The following is a 20,387-nucleotide window of genomic DNA, read 5'->3' as shown; positions in this document are numbered from 1 at the left end:
TGCACCTGGAAGCCCCGGGCCGCGTGGGAATGAGTTCCCTCCTCCCAGACCCCGGGGCTTAGGTGCTTTCACCTCTGACATCTGGAGGGGGAGAGCCAAGGCTCCTCCTCCCGAGGGGCGCGAGGGAAAGTTTGGGACCTGGAAGGGTCGGGCGCCCTGGAGCGCGGCGGCCCGGGGTCCCCAGCTCGCCTCTGAAGCCCAACAGGTAGAAAGAACCTTCTTCAGGGCAAGTTTCTGGGGTAACTGGTCTCCGCCCCACCAAGGGTGCCCCCCCCCCCCAGCACTGACTCTGAAATCCGTTTTTTACGCCTGTGGGTTGTCTTTCTCAGCATAGTCGCAGCAGTAATTTGCTTTTATAATTTTAAGGAGGAGGGAACTGGAAACACGTTTCCTTCCAGGGAAACTGGATTGCTTTTTTTCTTTTTGCCTCGGTCTTCTCCATTCTGCGTGCATCTAACACTTCCAGCAGACCTGGATTCACCCAGCCTGCGTTGGGGTCGATGGCAGAGGAATAAAGCTGTTCTTTCCATCGGATAGGCAGGCTGTGGACTGCAAGGTTCCTTGACAACGTGGGGACAGAATGGCCCCTGGGTCCCCCTGGAGGAGCAGTTGTTAAGGCGGCCACGCTGCCAGGGACATGGTCTGACACCATCCCTTGCCACCTCAGGACATCTGAGCCAGCCTTGTCAAAGATGGCTTTTGTTGGCCGTTGGGTATTTTTAGTTTCCTGTCAGCAAACGACAGCAGGGTTTGTCACCTCACCCAAACCCGTGGCTGTGAAACTTCTAAGGGAATTTAAAAATGGACCTCGCTTGCATCGCCCGCCATCCGGCCGTGGTCGCAGGGGCAGGACCAGACAGACAGTGGCATCCTGGCGGCCAGGCCAGGCTCCACCCTGAGGGCTGGAGGACTGGGCGGCGTGCACAGACCTGAGGCTCAAACAATTTAAACAAAGGACCGAATGCTTCGCTCTAGACTCTGGAGATGTGTTTAGGCCGCATAAAGTTTTGCCTGGACTGAGGTGCCAGGTAATTCTCTGCCGAAATGCCCGGAACAGGGAGAAATGCCAGCCTCGAGCAAGAATGGCCTTTCACTTCTCTGTACCTATTAGCTGTCCAGTGAAACAGTAATAAAACTACTAATATCACCCGTGGTTTCCAACACAGCCTGGGCTTTTTTTCTTTTCCTGTGTGAGAATTGGGAAGTAACTTTCTAGCCAGAGATACCAGAGATACCAACTTGGAATGGGCACTTGGCTAAGAATTCCAGCTCTAGTTACAGAATCGGAACCCAACTGGAAAGTGGCATCAGCCCCTGTCAGTCTGGGCCTATGGGACCAGCCGGAGGATGCTCTCTCTCTAAGGCTCTCCGGGTCAAGATCCTCTGTCCTTGCCCCTCTGCTCTCAGCCTTTGCTTCCCTTCCTGGTTCCATTTCCTCCTAAGAAATGGCATTTGTTTATTATTCTCATCTATGTGAGTGTGCTGTCCTGATATTTTCTCCCCCAGTCCATAGAGCAAATACTACTTTCAGTACATCCTATGGAATGTAGAAAAGAACTGTGGAGCGCTTGACTAAAAAGTCTTCCTTATTGTGAGTTACATTGGGTTCTACAAAAACTCTGTGTCCATGATTTATTGTTATATGGGACATAAATATAGGCTTTGAAACCCATAGGAAACATTTTCTTTCTTCTCCATTTTTTAAAAACCTGCTCTGTTGATGACAGCGGATGCGAAGGCTTTGACCTACCGCTTTGATTTTCTTTGAAAGTCAGCTGATCGTTGCTCCCCTGCAGGACTTAGGGCAATGATAACGGATCCTTTCCCCTGGCGCTTCCGTTTTAGTCTCCCCGGATCACCCTGCAAGAGGCAGAAGGCACAGCGTGGCACAGATTGTGTTGCTAAAAATTTGGAGCCCTCTGGCAGGAGTTCTGAGTACCTGTATCTGAGATAAAAAAAATTGTATTCCAAGTGACATGGATTCATTGGCGGCTGGAGAATGCCTGGAGCGTATGAGGTGGGAGAGAAAGAAGAAAAGGAGACAGCTCAGTGATGGTGGTGGGGGGTGTCTCTTACTCTGAATTTGATCTGGGTGCCATTGTCTTTCATAAACTTGAGTAATTTGTACACTTGAGTGTTTGAGCTTAATTTGGTTGGAAGTGTCAGCAGAAGTGGTCCTTGTCAGTCAGTAGGGCAGTTTTCCCTAGATCTTTGACGCTCGGAGTCAACGGTCTTTGTTAAGAATGTCTTTTAGGGCAGGGCCCAGGTTTCAGGCCGCGTTCGAATCCTAATGGTTTGCACAGTGCCCAACACATAGTAGGTTCTCAATAAAACACGTGCTGGATGAATGCATGAAGTGGCCAAACTCTAGAAGACCGGCTTCTCTGGTGTTCAGGGATGCGTGTCAAGCCTTGCCAAGCACGCCTGGTCCGTAAGTCTGGCTCTATCCGGTGTGGACGCATCCCTGCCTTTCCGGTCTCTAAGGGAGCTGCGTGGTGCCAGGCAGAGCTGAGCGCCCCCAGGCTGCCTGCGTGCCCAGCGCCCAGCTCCTTGCACCTTCCTTTTGTGTTCCTCCCAAGGTCTGTGCCTTTGTGTGAAGGCCCCTGTTCATAGCAGCCTGCAGAGGAGAAAGCCTTTGCCTTGTTCCCTTCCTCTCATTGCATTTTTTTCCCTTTTGCAACATGTTTACTTTCACTGTCGCCTGGGATTGCTTTGGTTGAATGTATTGAAAGAAAGGCTGTACTCTTTACTTAAAGACTTCTTGAGTTACCCCTTTGTAGTTTCGCTTGATGAGATTTCAAACACTTTTGCATTGCAACTTTAATCTACTTATAAACAATATGTGCTCATTTTAGAAAACGTAGGAAGTACAGAAGAGAAACAGTCCTTCCTTATTCCAGCACCCAAGGGCAACTGGTACTTTTTTCTATATATTATGGAATATATATTTATATATTATACTTAAAAAATAGTTGCGATCACATCATGCGTTTTGTACCCCGTTTGATACAAATACACCATTAGGGTGACTATTAAGTTTAAAGACCGAAAATTTAACCACAGCCTTTTCAATTTACAGACTTGCACATACCTCTACCCTCCCCCCACCTCCTTTGCAAGATATCAGTCTAATATTCTTTTTCTTTTTAATTTTAAATTTAAAAATCTTATTCACGAGATGAGTCTTGGAGTTGCAGGGGCTGTACTTATGTTCTCTATCTGCGACTTCCTTTGAAAAGGTCTAAATAGGAGACGGTTATGAATCCTGAAACAGCGTTAAATTAGCTGACGGATGAGCCATTTCCAGTGTGGGGTGGCCCCTTGGCAGTTTAAGTGTTTGCGCCTCCATGGGGCGTGTTCACAACTGCATTCAGATAAGACAGATGCACTAGGGCAGTTTCCTGAGACAGCTCTAGCCATTGCTGAGGACTCCTCTTTCATTGCCTCCCGAGATGAAAGTGGTGCTCAGGCCCCAGAGAAATGGGGGTTGGGGGACTTATTGGGGGCACGGGGCCAGGGAAGCCATCCTCAGCAGAGGCGGCTTCTGTTTATGTTTATCTGGTTGAAAAGTGGTTTTGTTTAGTACCAGCTCTATTAGCACAGCCATTTAGAAACAGGAAATTAAAGGCACCACCCTTTCCCTTCTTAAATCCAGCAAAAGGACAAACCTCTTAATCTGGGGAGGGTAAGTGAAAAGGGCTCCCTTGAAAGTCCGAGCCGGCAGGCCGCTGGTAAGTTCAGATTCTGAGAATGAACGGGAAGTTGTTATGTTGACTCATTTTCTCTTTGTAGTTTTTCCCCAGTTGAATTTTTGAGACCTCACCTTTATCACAGGGAAGCAAGAGGCTGGTCTTCTGATGAGATTATTGGATAGTCTGATCTGTCCATCAAAAATTCTTGGAATTGGTAATTTGACGCATCTTAGATCAAATAGGACTCATCAAAACTTGAGTCTTTTTTTGCTCTCTCCGTCTCTCCGTCTCTCCGTCTCTCTCTTCTGCTTGGTGCCAGATTCGTTCTAGGCGCTGGGGATAAAACACACACTTTCATTTCTGTCCTCAAGGAACTTACCTTCTAGTGGGGAAGCCAGACTTGAAACAAATGCAGAAATAAAAATGTATGGCCTGTCAGATGTGTGAAGAGAGAGAAACAAAGCAGAGAAGATGGGTGAGGTGGGTAAGAGGCAGGGATTGCAATTCCATCGAGGTGATTAGGGAATGCCACTGATCAGGTGACATTGAAGGAGGCGAAGAAGCGGCCAGGAAGAATGTCCCAGGCAGGGAGCAGCACCCTCTGGGTCCCTGAGGTGGGAACATGCATGGCCCCCAGCACTGAGGGAGGGAGCAGCCACAGGTTACGAGCTGGAAAGAGACTGTGTGGGCCTTGGCCTTGGGCTTGGCCTTGACTGAGTTTGGGATGGGAAGCTCTGGCGGGGTTAGACCAGCGACACTGGCAGGAGGGGCATGGGACAGGGCTGGAAGCTGCTTGCACTTTTTTTTTTTTTGCAAATATATGTTTTTATTGATTTCAAAGAGGAAGAGAGATAAAAACATCAATGGTGAGAGAGAATCATTGATCCAGGTGACATTGAAGGAGGCGAAGAAGCGGCCAGGAAGAATGTCCCAGGCAGGGAGCAGCACCCTCTGGGTCCCTGAGGTGGGAACATGCATGGCCCCCAGCACTGAGGGAGGGAGCAGCCACAGGTTACGAGCTGGAAAGAGGCTGTGTGGGCCTTGGCCTTGGGCTTGGCCTTGACTGAGTTTGGGATGGGAAGCTCTGGCGGGGTTAGACCAGCGACACTGGCAGGAGGGGCATGGGACAGGGCTGGAAGCTGCTTGCACTTTTTTTTTTTTTTGCAAATATATGTTTTCTCTTCCTCAAAGAGGAAGAGAGAAATAAAAACATCGATGGTGAGAGAGAATCATTGATCACCTGCTTCTTGCACACCCCACACTGGGGATTCAGCCCCAACGAAACCCAGGCATGTGCCTTTGACCGGAATCGAAACCGGGACCCTTCAGTCTGCAGGCCATCGCTGTATCCACTGAGCCAAACTGTCCAAGACAGCTGCTTGTCCTTTTGAGCTGACCACTTCATCAAGTGGTCGCCATGTAAATCCCATCCCCCCTCCGCCAACCCCGCCCCATGTTAGACCACCCCTCTGCCCCCCCTGTAAAGTAGTCATGTGAAAATCAGGAGAAGAGCCTTGAGAACTTGTTCCACTGAGCTTGAGCTGGGAAATGGCATTCATCACTAAAAACCATCAGAAGTCGCCCTGACTTATGTAGGCACCCAGTAAAAATACCGTAATTTCCAGATGGAATGGACTGATGATTTGGGAGCGGAAGACCTGGGTCCTAGCGTGGGGTTCTCCCGCTTCCGAACCCCGTGAATTACTGGAAGACACTCGTTTTCTCAGGTTCGTGCTCCTGAGACTTGGCCGTGTTACTGATGGCGTCTCAGCACTGCTGTCCTGGCGGGCAGGTGTTTCTCTTTCAGGGAACGCAGAGCAGCACCTGTGTGAGTCCTGACCCGCTTCCCATAATTGTGGGAAGGCCGGGAAAGGCACTCCCGCCAGACCCCAGGCTCCGACCCGGAAGGACCCGGTAGGCCAGGGCCCCCTGCTTCCTAACCGCTTTGCCCCACCTTTGCCCTCCGCAGGCCAGGCCGCTAGTAAGGCTTTTCTGCCCAGCCCCATGGGGGAATCTGCACCTGTTTTCAGAGCCGGAGGGCCTGCAGTTAGTGTCTCTCTGAGGAGCTGATGAGGCTGGTAAGAGACTGGGAAGGGAGGGGAAGTTCTTTAACTTGGGGCTTGAGCCTGGAAGTCCAAATGGAGGTAGACGGGGACATTCTTGGGGAAAGGATCGCCAGGGTGGATTTTAGATGCTTTCCCGCCGCTGCCGCTGAGCTCTCTCTCCTTGCCCTTTAGAAATGTGTTGTGGTTGTTGGTTTACTTGTGCTTTTTCCTTTCGGATTCAGCAGGGGGTAGGTTCTGCCCCTGAGCTGGGCCCAGAGGCGTTTAAGAGGCACTTAGAGAGTAAATACAGTCACGCGCTGCGCTGCTGAGCCCATAGGATGAGTATGTTCTGAGAAATGCGCTGAGAAATGTGTCTTCAGGCGATTTCGTCCTGTGGAACCTCACAGAGTGCACTTACACAAACCCAGGTGGGATAGCCTGCTCTACCCCAGGCTGTCTGGTCTAGCCCAAGCATGTCAAACTCAAGGCTAACACGGGCCAAATAAGCAAGGCTTAAATTTATGTGGGCCACAAAAAACCCAAAAGCTTCAATTTTCATAGAAACGTAGGTTTATTTCGAAAAGTATAGTATAAAAAAAAAAAAGAACAAGAGCAATGATAAAATGAATTTTTCTTCCTGACACCTGGCATCTCTTCTCTGCTACTACCTTTTGTACTTCGGGGGAATCTTGTTCGCAGTGATTACTTTTAAAACTGACCCAAGGTGAATGTCAGTAATTCTGGATCTGACAGGAGACTTATTTCCTTTCATAATTGTAAATAAGTGCTCGCACCGTTCTATCACTGGGCTGCAAAAATATTCGTTGTGGGCCGCATGCAGGCCGCAAGTTTGACATGCTTGGTCTAGTGCAGTGGTCGGCAAACTGCGGCTCTCGAGCCACATGCGGCTCTTGGGCCCCTGGAGTGTGGCTCTTCCACAAAATACCACGTGCGGGCGCGCACGTACAGTGCGATTGAAACTTCGTGGCCCATGCGCAGAAGTCGGTTTTCGGCCTGGGCGAGTCTCTTTTGAAGAAGTACTGTTGATATTTGGCTCTGTTGACTAATGAGTTTGCCGACCACTGGTCTAGTGTATTGCTCCTAGGCTACAAGCCTGTACACCTGTTTCTGTACTGAATACTGTGGGCAACTGCAACATGATGGTAAGTATTTGTGTGTCCAAACGTATGTAAACATAGAAAAGGTGCAGAAAAAATAAGGTTATCAAAGAGAAAAATGGCACCTGTACAGGGCACCTACCATGAATGGAGCTGGTAGGACTGGCAGTTGCTCTGGCCGAGTCAGTGAGTGAGTGAGGAGTGAATGTGAAGGGCCTAAGGCATTCTTGTGCACTACTGCAGACTTCATAGTGTACAGATTTCAGGGCACACTGAATTTATAAAACAACACGAAATTAAAGCAAGCAAGAAAATGATGCAATCCAGAGACACAGTAAAAACGAGATATATGAAGCTGCTGCTGGTGTAACACGGCATGCTGTTTTATAGCAAAACTTTTTTGTTTTATAAGTAGAAAGAGCACACTCTAGAATAATAATAATAAAAAAAATATAGTACAATAAATATATAAACCAGTAACATAGTGGTTTAATATCAAGTATTATGTATCGTACATCATTGCATGTGCTATACTTTTATATACAGACGGGTGTAAGGCATGGCGCTACAGTGTTACAATACTGTCATGTCACTGGGCTGTAGGAATTTTTCAGCTCCATTATAATCTTACTAGAGGCCCGATGCATGCAATTCGTGCAAGAGTGGGCCTTCCTTCCCCTGGCCTTCCCTCTAGCCGCCGGCAGGCACCGGGCCCCGGGCTTCCTTCACAGCCCCGGCCTTGTCCGGAAGGTTGTCCGGAAGGACGTCCGGTCTAATTAGCATATTATGCTTTTATTATTATAGATGGGACCACAGTCGTGTAAGTGGTCCATCCTGAGTGTCAGTGGTTCTCAGACACCTCTTCGCTCCTGTCCCCACCTCGCCGATATGCACAGAGCCAGGCTGGCCTCTCACATCCAAACTGCTGCTTGTGTGGTTGATCCCACTCTGCCCCACAGACCTCTGTGCTCCTGGTCTTCTTGGAGTCAGTCAGGACTCAGGGCAGAAACTGGGAAGCAGTCTAGGCATTTAAAGCAGGAAAGCATTTCATGCAGAGATTCTGGTGCTTATAGAATTGGTGGGAGGGTCTGGAGGCCCAAGGATCTCGCTGGGCCTTCAGGAATGAGTCGCAGTTAATCGTAGTATATGTAATAATTTAGAAACACATGTATTGGCATGGCTGCTCAAAACTGGCCCACCAGGGGTTCTGCTACCCCCAAGACTGTCCCCTGGAACGTCCCAGTTCAAGAACAAATTGATGACACATCAGGAATCCTGATTTCAGAACTGGGACATTTACCCACTGCAGCTGCCTGTCGATACCCAGAAAATAGGAGAGGGGACCCTGTTATGCTGTAGCCAAAAACCCTTATGTCCCCATCACTAACTTTGCCAACAGCAAACAACCCCAGAGGCAGGGAGCTGGCCTCTCACTCATGCTTTCTGAATCTTGAGTGAGTGCTTCTGTTTTGGGGGAACCATATTCATATCCAAAAACCTGGCTTCCAGGCAGCCTGGGAAATACGGCTTTTACGTGACCAACCTCTGCGGTATGGGAAGGCCTTACTGTACAGGAGGGGGTGGATGGGTGATGAAACATCTGCAGTGCTCACCACACCCTGTTGGTGAAACACGTTCGAGCCGTCATCCTCAGCATACTTTGTTTCTAGATAATCTGTGCATATTGCTACCAGTAACTAAGTGTCTAGGATAAGGGTACTGTATTTCTAACTTTCTAACAGTAAGTGATTGTAAATCCACACATTTATTCTCGTCTGGGTAGTTCTGTTGGCTGACTCCGTGTCAGCTCTGATGCTATCGTCCTTCTTACCTTGCAATTCTTGTGTGCGTGTGAGTATTATCTCCCAACCGTGGTTTCCTGGCTGGGATCTCCTTAAATCCCCATTCCGTTTTGTGAGGATTACTTTAGGTGGAAGTAGATAATATAGCCTCTAAGCCTATGTATGATTCAGTGGTAAATGGTGAGCCATTGAAATGTGCTCAGAGCAGTGGGATTATTGAGGCGGCCACCAGAGTCCCTGTAAGTGTGGCTTTCCAGCTCCTTTTTCAAAAGTTTCATAAATGGCTTGTAACTTGATATGGTGGGTTAGGTGGGGGTGTTTGTATCCATTCGTATTTAACATTAATTCCTTTTTTAAAAAAAATATTTTTATTGATTTCAGAGAGGAAGGGAGAGGGAGAGAGAGATAGAAACATCAATGAGAGAGAGAGAGAGAGTCATTGATCAGCTGCCTCCTGCATGTCCCCAACTGGGGATCGAGCCTGCAACCCGGGCACGTGCCCTTGACTGGAATTGAACCTGGGACCCTTCAGTCCACAGGTCGATGCTCTATCCTCTGCGCCAAACCAGCTCGGGCAACATTACTTCCTTTTTAAATAATATATGTTTATTGATTTCAGAGAGAAAGGGAGAGGGAGAGAGAGATAGAAACGTCAATGATGAGAAAGAATCATTGATCAGCTGCCTCCTGCACAACCCCCACTGGGGACTGAGCTCTCAACCCAGGCAGGAATCGAACCGTGAGCATAGGTCAACGCTCAACCACTGAGCCACATACTGGCTGGGCTTACTTCCTGTTTTTAATATGAGTTCGTTTGTTTTTTTTTACAATAAGTACAATGGAAGGCCTGGTGTCTTCTTCCTAGGCGCCTTGGTGGCGGGGAGCATGTCCACTGGACTTTGGAACCCCAGGTCTGGACTTGTGAATGGAATTGGTGATTGTCAGACCCATCATGGTCAACTGTGAACAAAAGTCCAGTGTTCACCGGGGCTAGTCCTAGCACTGGGGAGTCCGAGTTGGCTTTAGATAAATAGTATGGGGAGGACCGAGTTCAGTTCTAACTCAGGTGCGTGTGGATAGAGATAAGGAGACCCCGTAATATAAGTGTTTAAGTCCTTATCAAGCTCTGGCTTGAGTGATTATCCTAAAAGCCCTGGGAAAGAAAAAAACACCACTAAGGCAACTCGAGTGAAATAGGCAGGTGGCTGGGCTTCTGCTAGATGCTGTTCGCTTCAAAGAATCCCGGAGAAGGACAGCACAAAGGCCCCTCTAAGGCAGGTTGTAATGTGCCTTCTTAATGGTTGACGCATTTTACCTTTAATACCATCATATACGTGGCCACTCGCCATAGTGAGAAGAGCCCAGAATCTGCAGTCCAGAGACCCGCTTTCTGCCCCCCATGTCCATTCGACATCGCTCAAGATATTTCCGGTGAATGCTTCCTATGAGGTAGGCTGTGTTGTAGGTGCTAAAGACACAGCGGGGACCAAAAGAGACAAACATCTGTGTCCTCATGGTACATGCGACTGGGGGAGACACAGTAAACAAATGCATGTTTAACAGACAGAGATGCCGGATGGTGACACGTGCTTTGGAGAAAAAGTAAAGCAAGAAGAAGGCTGTGCGATGCAAGTGGCGAGGGCAGCGTTTTTAAACAGGGTGGTGAGAGAGGCTCCCTGTGGCGGTGGCTTTAAAGATCCAGGGGATGAGGCTGTGTAGGGGATGAGCTGGTGAAATAATACAGGTATTGCTTCCTGAAGGTTGACATGGGTCAGGTGTTTAGTGTATGTTATTCCTCACGGGCATCTTATAACGCACACACTGTTCTTACCACCGTTTTACACGGGAGCCACTGAGGCATAGAAAATGTCACTTGTCTGAAGTCCCACGGGAGAGGAATGGATGGAACTGGAATTAAGCCATGGGTCTGACTGAAGTCCTGTTGCTCTGGATGTCTGGGGGGGGGGGCTGTCCATTGGGGGTTACCCCACCCCCACATTGGGAAATGTGTGGGGATGCTCTTGACCCCCTCAAGGATTGAAGGCATCAGTTCAGTGGGCAGGGCCCCGGATGCTAGATATCCTGCAAAGGGTGGGATCTTTCTGCCCGTCCAGGAATCATCCGCCCAAGCGCCAACATGTTCCTCCCTGAGAAATAACCTCCCGACTCCACGCTCCAGCAGCATCTGGCACGGCCCCTGCTTACACCCCATGACTCGGCCAAGTGCCTGGCACAGTGTAGGGTCTTAATAATTGATCGACTGAGTGAAAGTCACAGACTCAGAGATTTGGCCCCTGCATTTGCCAGGTGACGGTGGTAACATTACCTCTCTGACGTGGTGGTGAGGACTGCAGGAGAAAAATGAGAAAATCGGTGCGAAAACGCATTGAAAAGAGGTGCAGAAACAGCACACGTACTGTTCTTACAACAAACGCACTGTGGAGCCTCCTTCTCAGATTTTAATCTTCATGTTTGCAAAGTGCTGTTGTATTTTATCCTATTGGAAACCCGGCAAGGGCTTGTCCTTCTCATGTGTGTGCCCCACGCGGTAAGGGTTACTAGGAGTCGCTTCTGGACTCCTGTGAATGTCTTCTTTCTGAGCGTACCACCCTCTGCTGAGCTGGCGTGCCTCCCGGCCCAGGCCTGGGCTGCGCTCTGCCTCGTGCAGCGTTTTGCAAAAGCAGAGTTCATTTGGTGAAAAGTCAGCCTTGTGGTTTCATGCCGAATGCAAAGGCCATAGCTCCTCCGCCCCCAATTATACACGTAATTACCCCTCAGGTTCCCATTAGCTTGAAAAAGTGACACTTGAAAAAGAAAACAACAGGGGCGCCCGTCAATGCCATTTCCGAAGCTGAGCTCCGAGGAGGAGGAAAAGTTCGTTATGGGTGGGGGGGTGGGCGGGTGAAATAGCCGTGTAACAGCCGGCCTTACAGGAGCGGTGGTGCGAGGCTTAGGGTGGCTCATGGCACAGGCCAGCACATTTGGGCCTGTTGTATGCGGAGGGGGACTCTACCCATAAAGTCCTCTTGCCGAGGGGCCAGTCACGCCCACTGGGGGACTCTACCCATCTTTTAAAAATATTTTTTTATTGATTTCAGAGAGGAAGGGAGAGAGAGAGAGATAGAAACATCAATGATGAGAGAGAATCATTGATCAGTTGCCTCCTGCACGCCCGCTACTGGGGATCGAGCCTGCAACCGAGGCACGTGCCCTTGGCCGGAATCGAACCGGGACCCTTCATTCTGCAGGCTGACGCTCTAGCGATAGAAACATCAATGATGAGAGAGAATCATTGATCAGTTGCCTCCTGCACGCCCCCTACTGGGGATCGAGCCTGCAACTGAGGCACGTGCCCTTGGCCGGAATCGAACTGGGGACCCTTCATTCTGCAGGCCGACACTCTAGCCACTGAGCCAAACCGGGTAGGCCCCCCACTCTTGGCTCAGCTTCCTCTGGCGCAGGGATTTCCAACCTTCCTCATCTCATGGCACACATAAACTCATTACTGAAATTCTGCGGCACACCAAAAAAGGTGTTATAATTTTTTGCCGATCAGACAAAGGAAAAAACGGTATAATTTAGATTCATATATACTGGACATCCATTGTTGTGTTGGCTGTTGTCATTTTTTTATTTGGCAACATAAAGGAAAAGAGGTCAGTGCCCCTGCCTAAATAGGCAGGTATGTATTGCATGTTTTAAACATTCTTGAGGCACACCTGTTCACCGTCAATGCCATTTCCGAAGCTGAGCTCCGAGGAGGAGGAAAAGTTCGTTATGGGTGGGGGGGTGGGCGGGTGAAATAGCCGTGTAACAGCCGGCCTTACAGGAGCGGTGGTGCGAGGCTTAGGGTGGCTCATGGCACAGGCCAGCACATTTGGGCCTGTTGTATGCGGAGGGGGACTCTACCCATAAAGTCCTCTTGCCGAGGGGCCAGTCACGCCCACTCTTTTTAAAAAATATATATTTTTATTGATTTCAGAGAGGAAGGGAGAGAGAGAGAGATAGAAACATCAATGATGAGAGAGAATCATTGATCAGTTGCCTCCTGCACGCCCCCTACTGGGGATCGAGCCTGCAACTGAGGCACGTGCCCTTGGCCGGAATCGAACTGGGGACCCTTCATTCTGCAGGCCGACACTCTAGCCACTGAGCCAAACCGGGTAGGCCCCCCACTCTTGGCTCAGCTTCCTCTGGCGCAGGGATTTCCAACCTTCCTCATCTCATGGCACACATAAACTCATTACTGAAATTCTGCGGCACACCAAAAAAGGTGTTATATTTTTTTGCCGATCAGACAAAGAAAAAACGGTATAATTTAGATTCATTCACACTGGACGGCCATTGTTGTGTTGGCTGTTGTCATCTTCTTATTTGACAACGTAAGGGGAAAGAGGTCAGTGCCCCTGCCCAAATAGGCAGGTATGTATTGCATGTTTTAAACATTCTTGAGGCACACCTGTTCACAGTCGCTGCTCTGGGAGATGGCAGAGGCCCATTTCTGCCCATTGTCATCAGAGCAGGTACTGAAACCGAGTTAAAATCTGTGATGCTGATGTGGGTGAGGCCCAGGGTTCTTCAACCTGAGGCTGTGGGCATAGTCGACGCTCTTCCCTGCTCTGCCCCTCGCCCCTCAGAGCCAAGGCCTGCTGAACTTGATACTTAACCGAGGGTGAGGGGTCTGTCAGTGCTTAGGGGTTTTTACAAGTTGAAAAAGTCTCTTTTTAGGCACTCGACCCTCCAGTGAACTTTCTGCCTCAACTCATTAGTGGTTTATAACAGTGGTTCTCATTTGGGAATCATTTTGCTCCCTTCTCTCCCTACCTGCAGGGGGCATTCGGCAGGGTCTGGAGACACTTGGGGAGGGGAGTCCCATTGGCATCTAGTGGGCAGAGGCCCCGGATGCTGCTAAACATCCCACAATGCACAGGACAGCCCTCCCTCCCCTCAGTAAGAATAATCCAGTGCAGAATATCAATAGGAAACCCTCGCTTAGGTACAATATTTTTGTGATGCGTCACTAAAAATAACACTAACAACAGTGCTCATTTCCTGGGAATTACGGTGTCAGGTAGTATGCCGTCCTTGAATCATAACATTTAATCTTCATTACAACCTTGTCAGGTGAGCATTTACCAGTCCCATTGCACAGATGAGGAAACTGAGGCTAGAGAGGTTAAGGAGCTTGCCTAAGCTCCCAGAACTGGAAAGCTGGAATAGGATCCTGGCTCAGGCCTGACGGACACAAAGACTACACTATACCGCACCAGTATACCCCTTGTGCATGTTCTTGGGCTCAGCTAATTAGGTCAAGAGGCAATTATTTTACAAGAGCCTCAACCTCACCGCAGACTCTAAGTGGGACATTCAGTGATAGCCCCTTCTCTCCTTACCCTACACTCTATCCCTGGGTGAGCTCATCCCCAGAGGGCCAGTGCTGTCATCTGTGTTCAGATGACACTCATTCTTCTCTTCAACTTGGATGTGTCTTAAGATCAAATGTTACATCTGCGTGAAACCTTCATCCCTCTTAGACAGACGGAGGGGATGGATGTCCTCCTCGGTGTCCCGTGGTACTTGGTGTGTGCACACTTCCATTATTATACTCTCTGGCATTCTGGCTCATTAAAGGCAGGCCATGACCTGCTTACCACAGTATCCCAACATCGGGAGTAGAGCCTGGTACATAGCAGTTGCCTTTTGGGGGCTGCTGCAGCAAAACCACAGGTGAGGTGGCTTAATAACAACAGGAGTTTATTCCTCACAGTTCTGGAGGCTGGAAGTCTGAGATCAGACTACCGGCACAGTTAGTGAAAGCTCTCTTCTGGGACACAGAGTTTTGTTGTATCTCTGGAGTCTCTCTTATTAAGGTCACTAATCCCATTCCTGAGGGCCCCACCCTCATGACCCAAAGACCCCACCTCGTAATACTATTGCCTTAGACATCAGGTTTTCTTATTTTTTAAATAGTTACGAGTGATAAGTTTTATTTTATAGTAGGACTAGAGGCCCGATGCACGAAATTCGTGCAAGGGACTTGGCCCTCGCAGCCACGGCGGCTTGCCTCAGCCCTCGCAGCCCCGGCTTCGTCTGGAAGGTCGTCTGGAAGGATGTCCGGAAGGTCGTCCGGCTGTCCGGCCTAATTAGCATATTACACTTTTATTATTGATCGCTTGGAAAATTTCACTGTACTTTTTATTTATTTATTTAAAAATCAAACAACATTTTTTCCAATTACAGTTGACATACATTATTATATTAGTTTCAGGTATAGAACATAGTGATTAGCCATTTATATACCTTATGAAGTGAGCACCCCACTAGTACCCATCTGACACCACGCATAGTTATTACAATATTATTGACTATATTCCCAGCGTATGAATTTGGGTGGGGACGCACACGTTCAGACCACAGCAGTAGTCACTCAGTGACTATTTGTTGAGTGAACAACTGCACTGCTGGTGATTGGCGGCCAAGCAGAAGGCCCCGTGTACTGGGATGGCCCTTAGGGAATTCTCAGCCACAGTCCTCGCCGGTTTGATTTTCCGTTTGATGCTACAGTGAGTGAGCTGCCATGTGAGAGCGCACAGGACAAATCATCACAAATCTAACACCACGGCTAGATGTAGAGGCAGCCAAAAACCAAACAACCTGGCAAGATGTGGTGCTTCTGTGCTGTCCCCCGAGAGTGACCCGGAGGGGGCGGGTCCCAAGAAGGGACCTACTCACTCAGCTCGGAGGGAGGGTCTGCAACAAGACTCCCGGGCCAGCCCTGTCCAATGGGAATGTTCTGTCAGCTACATGTGCAACTACTAGTATGTTTCCTGGTAGCCACAGTGAAAAAAGAAAAGAAACAGGTGAAATTAATGTCTAAAATGTTTCCATTTTCATAGGCAATCAGCATTAAAAAAATTATTGAGATATTTTACATTTTTTTGTACTAAGTCCTCCGAAGTCCAGTGTTTATTGTATATAACACACCTCAGTGCCGACGCGTGCTCAGTGGCCACCTCTGGCTAATGGCTAGCTACCATATTGGGTACTGCAGCTCTGAAGTACTAGAGAACTTTGTATGCATTGGATTGCAGTTTTATGCTTGCCTCCGCCCCCCCTCCACACCCCTTTATTTAAGGGCAGGTTTTCATTCCTGGCTTTAAGATACATCCTTTGGGAAGACTGTTGACTCTCTCAGGACTTAGGAGGTGTTCAATCAGAGAGATTAGCCGTGGAGTCCTACGGGTCTAGCTAAAGTATTTCAGGCCCCTAAGGTAGATATCTTCAAAGCCTTCTGGTTAATCAATCGCCAGCCACGAGGCAGTGAAACTCAGAGGGGTTCAGGAAATGGCTTAAATTAGGCTTAAAATGGTTCTCACACAAATGTTGGCGTGTAAAGACCGGCCCAGGGAACATCCATTCTGACGGGTGGACCGAAGCACCTGTGATGAACTGTCTTATGGGCCAAACGTGATCGGGGCTACACAGAGAGACAGATTGCTAAGGGAGGGGGAGGGGGTGATTGAATGAGAGTGGGGTGGCGAGGAGGACTTCCTGGGAGAGGTGATGTTGCACTGGGCCCTGGGGGAGGAGGAGAGATTTGCTAGCGGGAAATGGGGGAAGGGGAGGACAGACATTCCAGGCGAGGGCACCTGCCTGAGCAGGGTGAGATGGGAGGGAGCGTGGGCTCAGGGCGGACACGTGGTTGGCAGTGGGCCTGGAGGCCCCTGAATCCTCTGAAGTTTGAGTTTTATTCTTGGGACCAGAGAGCTGCAGGGTCTGCTGTTTTACAGATGATGAAACCTAACCTCGGTTTAGTGAAACTTGGGTTTCACTGGAAGGGCAGGCGTTTTCAACTCACTTTCTCAAAATGAACTCTGGGCCATTTTTGAAATAGTTGCTATTATTATCATTTCATGGGAGGTAAGCTTATTCATGAATGTCTAACGTGCAGAGTAAGAAATAGCTCAGAAGCACTCTGGTGGGCTTTGAAACTCCGCTGTTTGCATTGCTTGTGCCCAAATGGTAGGCTGTGGGGGCTGAGTTTCAGTGTCTCGGTGGCTCACGGTGCCCTGGGTCACCCGCTGAGTCCGGAGCAGCAGTGGCAGGAGCAGGGGAAAATGTGTCCGTAGATTCTGGGAGAATTTCTTGCTTCGGTGTGAGCTCACGGGGTGGCCTGGGGTCAGGGTGCGGCTGGGGACTGGCCCGGAGATGAGCAGTGTAGACAGCCCGAAGTCAGCCACTTCTTCCTGGGAAGAAGACCCGGGGGTCAGGCTGAGGGCCCCCAGAGGACACTCACCCTGTGAGCTGTGTGTGGGATTCGATCTCGCCGTCCCCCAGAAAGATGCTGCCCTATGTCATCTTCGTATCAAAAGGCCGCCTCCTTTGAGGTCCCCAATCCCGGGCTGTGGGAGGGAGGATGGGTGAATTGTGGAGCTCATGCATGACATAACAAAGCATCTCTGGCCCGAGCCAGTTTGGCTCAGTGGATAGAGCGTCGGCCTGTGGACTGAAGTGTTCCGGGTTCGATTCCAGTCAAGTGCATGTACCTTGGTTGCAGGCTCCTCCCGGGTCCGGGCCCTGGTCAGGGCACGTGCAGGAAGCAATCAATCGATGTGTTTCTCTTACATCACTATTTCTCTTGTCTTTCCCTCTATCTTCTACTCTCTCTGAAAATCAACGGAAAAATATCCTTGGGTGAGGATTTAAAGAAAAGAAAAGAAGAGGAGGGGAGGGGAGAAAAAAGGTGTCTCTGGCATTCAGATAATTTCTGGGGGGCATCGTGTTTGTACAAAACAGAGGGCCCCTTCATCCCTCCGCTAGCCTGTGCCGCCTGCCAGCTGTCGATAAATATCCCAGGGCTGGTTTCCTCATAGGGCATCTCACCAGCTTTGATCCCCCATCCTTTTTCCCCATTAAAACAAAAACACACGGGGAGAACTCTCCCCAAGGCTTCATTAAAAAACAAAAAGTAATAGAATGTCATTATAGATGTGCAGCATTTTTTAAGGGGGCGTGTGGCCATACAGACTCCAGGGGGTCCTGGATTTACACTTGTAAACTTCTAAGGATTTAGGGATTAGGGGTTGGAAGGTCTCATTAAGGCAGTAATTATTATTGGACGTCTATACAAAAGTATTGGAATGGAGATCCCTTTGAAAATGGGAGAATTAGAAGACCATCGGAAACACATATATAATTACATATTGTTTTTGTGATTAATCACTATGCTTTAATTATGTTCAATTTGTAACAATGAAATTGGGGGTCACCACAACATGAGGAACTGTATTAAAGGGTTTCGGCATTAGGAAGGTTGAGAGCCACTGCTCTAAGCCCTCAGGGTTTATCGTAGCGTGTATTAAAGGGTCTCGGCATTAGGAAGGTTGAGAACCACTGCTCTAAGCTGTCAGGGTTTATCGTAGCACTTTCTGTGCACTTTTGCTCTTTAAAAATGGAAGTGCCGGTTCGAAATCAGAAACAGAGCAGGCAATCTTTCAGTCACTTGTAATGCAGCAGCTTTTGTTGGGAGAGCGTGAGCCATCAGATGAAAGACAATTATGCGCTTAAAAATATGAATTAGTCACAGCAGCCCTGCTCCTGTGAGGCGAATCCCTTTAATTCAGGAGGGGAGTGGCTCGGGACTGCGGAGAGAGAATTCTTTTGAGGTTTTCACAGGCTTTGTTCCCTGCATCTGTGAAAGCAAATTGAGATCTAAAAAAACAAACACAGATCTGAGAGCAAGTGCCTTCTTGAAAATGGAATTCCAGTGGACGTGGAGGATGTTGTCATTGGAGGGTCGCAGGACATTCCTCCTTTATTGTCGTCGGAAATAAACGAGGGATGGGTCAACAGCAACGAGTTCTGAGCCCAGAAGCCTTTGCTGTCGTCGCCGAGTGTTCGATTCTTTACAAAACACGGTGACCCCGACAGGAAGAGGCGGCGCAGGGATAGAAAAGGCCCTGGGGTGGAGGTCAGGAGACCTGTGTTCTGGTCCTGGTTCTTTTCCTCAGTTCTGGGGACCTTCTCACGTGTTACTAACAAATGTCCACGTTGCTCCTTCACGCCCAGGGAGCCCAGAGCAGGTCATTCCAGGCCCAGGAGGGTTTCGGTAAGCCCACCCGTATCAGAGTGCCTCCCAGCCTCGCTGTTGTCTATTTTGGGGTTCTGGGTAAAATTGTGCTAAAAAGAAAGTGTTTCAAGGCTAAAGCCATCAACAACTTGGCAGTCAGTGGGCCTGGAGGCCCCTGAAAGCTCTGAAGTTTGAGTTTTATTCTTGGGACCAGAGAGCTGTGGGGTTTGCAGTTTTACAGACGATGAAACCTAAGCTCGGTTTAGTGAAACTTGGGTTTCACTGGAAGGGCAGGCGTTTTCAACTCACTTTCTCAAAATGAACTCTGGGCCATTTTTGAAATAGTTGCTATTATTATCATTTCATGGGAGGTAAGCTTATTCATGAATGTCTAACGTGCAGAGTAAGAAATAGCTCAGAAGCACTCTGGTGGGCTTTGAAACTCCGCTGTTTGCATTGCTTGTGCCCAAATGGTAGGCTGTGGGGGCTGAGTTTCAGTGTCTCGGTGGCTCACGGTGCCCTGGGTCACCCGCTGAGTCCCAAGTGGCAGGAGCAGGGGAAAATGTGTCCGTAGATTCTGGGAGAATTTCTTGCTTCGGTGTGAGCTCACGGGGTGGCCTGGGGTCAGGGTGCGGCTGGGGACTGGCCCGGAGATGAGCAGTGTAGACAGCCCGAAGTCAGCCACTTCTTCCTGGGAAGAAGACCCGGGGGTCAGGCTGAGGGCCCCCAGAGGACACTCACCCTGTGAGCTGTGTGTGGGATTCGATCTCGCCGTCCCCCAGAAAGATGCTGCCCTATGTCATCTTCGTATCAAAAGGCCGCCTCCTTTGAGGTCCCCAATCCCGGGCTGTGGGAGGGAGGATGGGTGAATTGTGGAGCTCATGCATGACATAACAAAGCATCTCTGGCCCGAGCCAGTTTGGCTCAGTGGATAGAGCGTCGGCCTGTGGACTGAAGTGTTCCGGGTTCGATTCCAGTCAAGTGCATGTACCTTGGTTGCAGGCTCCTCCCGGGTCCGGGCCCTGGTCAGGGCATGTGCAGGAGGCAATCAATCGATGTGTTTCTCTCACATCACTATTTCTCTCGTCTTCCCCTCTATCTTCTACTCTCTGAAAACCAACGGAAAAATATCCTTGGGTGAGGATTTAAAGAAAAGAAAAGAAGAGGAGGGGAGGGGAGAAAAAAGGTGTCTCTGGCATTCAGATAATTTCTGGGGGGCATCGTGTTTGTACAAAACAGAGGGCCCCTTCATCCCTCCGCTAGCCTGTGCCGCCTGCCAGCTGTCGATAAATATCCCAGGGCTGGTTTCCTCATAGGGCATCTCACCAGCTTTGATCCCCCATCCTTTTTCCCCATTAAAACAAAAACACACGCCAGCAGGGTATATAAATGTGTGATGTCTGAGCCAGCCTGATGTAGCTGTGGTCTGGATGCCTAGCAGCCTACCTCAGACTCAGCCTGGATGGGGCCTATTTGGTTTTTGGTCCACACTGGGTTACAGACAATGTCCCCAGTGCCTGCCCTCTCACAGACTTGCCATAAAGTATGCGTTTGTTACCTACGTGCCTGTATGTCTGAATGAATGAGCCAAGGAGAACAGGGGGCAGTTTCAGTGGGAAGAAAGTAGAATTTATGTCCTTGTCCCAAAGCACCTTATCAAG

At 49.2% G+C, this 20,387-nt stretch overlaps 1 protein-coding gene across 1 annotated transcript in view; it reads left to right on the top strand.

Annotated features, from left to right (window-relative positions):
• Positions 1-20,387, top strand: part of CHST11 (carbohydrate (chondroitin 4) sulfotransferase 11) — a gene marked incomplete at its 3' end in the record, with an annotated part of 239,030 nt that overhangs the window by 998 nt on the left and 217,645 nt on the right. The window lies entirely within an intron of this gene.

The sequence above is a fragment of the Myotis brandtii genome, unplaced genomic scaffold, assembly GCF_000412655.1.
Source record: "Myotis brandtii unplaced genomic scaffold, ASM41265v1 scaffold155, whole genome shotgun sequence".
In the NCBI taxonomy this organism is placed as follows: Eukaryota; Metazoa; Chordata; class Mammalia; order Chiroptera; family Vespertilionidae; genus Myotis; species Myotis brandtii.
Note: the sequence above shows the minus strand (reverse complement) of the source record. Positions and strands in the feature narration are given on the sequence as shown.